Genomic DNA, 3217 nt, shown 5'->3' on the forward strand with positions numbered 1-3217 from the left:
GCGACAGGTTTAGTTTGATCCTGTGTCCTTGATCTGCATTGTTCCAATGGTTTTTTTGCTTGTCTTTCAGTCTGTTTTAAAATTAAATTTGCCTTCATTTGTTTAGTAGGAGTGGTAAACAATAGCACTGTGCTAGGGAGCCCTCATGCCTGCCTCAGTTAGCATTATTATCGTTACCATTTTATTTTTACCATGTGCTGGTTCTGCATGAACCATGCTATATGCTTTCCATACCCAGAGGATGGTACAATCTATGACAAGACATACAAAAAAGATGGGAGGAACAGGACACCACAGATAATGAAAGTGGTGTGGGAAGGCATGCATCTTAGATTCATTATTTTTGTATCTATAGGATTTTTTTATGCATGAAATAGAGATAACAGCACTTACCTATCTTATGATTTGCTGTAAAACTTCCTGAGATGATTGGATTAGGAGATAAGAAATGCATTACAATGGTCATTTGGTATTATTCGTTTGGCCCAGTACTAAGAAGCCATCAGTTTGACCATTGCTTCTTAAATGTGCGGGTCATTCTAAGAATTAATTGTCTCACCTAGGCTGAGAAATTTTTGGCAAAGACAGTTCTAACAATATAAGGACTCATTGTGACGCACTATATTGCCTCTGTAAAGACAGAGGCAGTCAGAGCTGAAACACGAATAAAAGTCTGCTTTGCCAGGTATTCCATCCTGGCTAGTGCAGTCATGTGCACCTCTTTGGGAAATCCCAAACATCTACAACTGAGCACATCTTCCCAGCCTAATTTTCAGATTTTTCCCAGTTGAACCAAAGCTCTCTTTGCAGATCAAAACAGTGGATGGCTGTGAGGAAAATTGACCACATACAAAGAAAGGTGACTTGAAAAAGTTCTACTGGCCTGAAAAATCCTAACCTTTTGAATTGGAATCCACGCCATTGATGTAGAGGTTGTCGTGTCCATTTGATGTGGAGTGGTACCTGTTTTCAAAACTTAGTTTGAAAATGAGATTGAGTGAGAGTAGTGTTCGAATGATGTAGTTGTGGTGGCCCATTAATTGTGTGAGAGAGAAGGATTTTTTTTTTTTTTTTTTGCATGATTTGTTATTGGACCAGCTGCACAGTTGGGATAAAGTTAGACAAGCTTTCGAATGCAAGACATTCATCATCAGGTCTGCAGCGAGTGAGAGATCATTTGTTTAATAGACAGCATTAAAAAATGAGTTTCAGATGAAGTCAGTTAGGTGTTAAACACTGTTCATGTGAGGCATTTACTTATGTAATTATCTCTCATTTACATTATAATAAACACTTCTCCAGGGAGCTTAGCCAATCATAAAATGCAATTAATTTTGAACTGCACTTTTAGCAACAACTGGCTCTCCAGAGATTGAACTCCCTAGTCAGCATATGCATTTTTTTGAACTTCCTGTTAAACAGTTTAAATTCCTCTTGTCTCCTCTCCTCTCCTCTGGGCCTGTTCCATTTTTATTTTCAAATAATACTGAGGCTCATATGCATGCATGCTTATGCCTGGAAGTCAGGAATACTGGAGCTCAGTGTTACAAGCCGCTCAACTTACGTTAACTCAATAATTTCTGGGGAAATGGGGGTGAGTGGTGACAGCACCTACAGAGTAGAGTAGTAGCAAGCAGATGGGAAGTAGGTGGGTTCTGTCACTAACCCTTAGTGATTTGTTCATGGCTTTGGCTAAGGCCCCTGGCAGATGTTACACTTGTTGTGTGTTATGTGCATGTGTAGCCTGACAAATGCTAATATGCAAAGTGGCTACATATTCAAATTATTCTGAGGTACTTCTGTGCCACTGAAGCTGCTGTTCCAGGGAGCAACTTTGGCTGATGCGCCATTTTTATCCACGGGTTAACCAATTTAACATCTACCAGGTTATTTGTTGTGCATGTAATGTGTGATAAATGTGATGTCTGCCAGAGGCCTAAGTTGCCTACTGTCTTGGTGTTGCAGTTTCTTTATCTGTAAAACACGGACAAAAATGTCTCACCGTAGTAAAGGTCCTTGAAGGTGTATGGATGCAAAGGGGTATTATGCTGATGAGTATTATCTGTGAAAAGCATTTGAGGTATTAGCATGTCGGTGATCATGATCATACTACAAGTCAAATTCTCTTGGCCAGCATAATTGATTTATCTAAGCCAGATCAGTAAGTGTTGATGGACAGCCACTTTGCCCTAATGTTCATTAGCATGGAATAGAGATTGGGCTTGTTAAAATAAAAGTCTTCCTCTTTTTTCCTTTTACAAAGGAACCCTTTTCTTACAAGGGCTTGCAAGTGCTAGGAACAGCTGTGTTGGAAAACATTTCAGGCATGGCTCAGCCTTGCTTGGCAAGACTTTTTCAGCGTAGCTGTCACTAGTATGGTTGGAACATGGATCACTTCTCCAAAGGAGCAGGGTTGGGTTTTTTTACAAAGAAAGATGAAAATTTAAATGAAATAAAACAACGGGGCTAGCCCAAACCTTCTCAGTGGAGTGGCTTCAACCTGGGTTAGCATTTTAGCATAGTTTAGCCCAGGAGTGGGCAAAATACGGTCTGCGGGCCGGATCCAGCCCACGAGGCCACTCTGTCTGGCCTCTGGGACCTCTAAAAAAAATGTAGAAAATTAATATTTATCTGCCCTTGGTTCCTGTCAAAAATGACAGTCACCAAGGACAGTAGGACCCAGGGGAAGCCTGGCGGGCTCCCACAACAGCAGGGCCTGTCTGGCCCCGCCCCCAGCCAGAAGCCCCAGGAGCACATGGCTGCCCCACACTGGAACCTCAGGGAAGGGTGGGGTGGGGGAGAAGGGCAGAGGGGGGGACCCCAGGCAGGGAAGGAGCATGGGGGGAGGGGGGGAAGTGACCCCTCACCCACCCTGCGGCCAGCGCCCCGCGCTGTAGCCACTCACAGCCTGCCTGGGGCTGCCTGTGCCTGCTCCGGACAGCCCCGTACAGGCTGTGAGAGGCTGTAGCAGGGAGCATTGGCCATGGAGTGGGCGAGGGGTCGCTTTTCCGTGCTCAGCTTTTCCCAGGGCTCCTTCCCGGCGCAGAGGAAAGCAGCTCCTCTCCCACCCCGTGGCCGGCACTCCCTGCTGCAGCCACTTGCAGCCCGTGTGGGGCTGTCCAGAGCAAGCACAGGCAGCCACAGGCGGGATGCGAGCAGCTGGGGTGCGGGACGCCAGGCATGGGGTGGCGAGGGGCCACCTTTTCCCCCCCTGCCC

The sequence above is a fragment of the Alligator sinensis genome, unplaced genomic scaffold, assembly GCF_000455745.1.
Source record: "Alligator sinensis unplaced genomic scaffold, ASM45574v1 scaffold400_1, whole genome shotgun sequence".
NCBI classification, from domain to species: domain Eukaryota; kingdom Metazoa; phylum Chordata; order Crocodylia; family Alligatoridae; genus Alligator; species Alligator sinensis.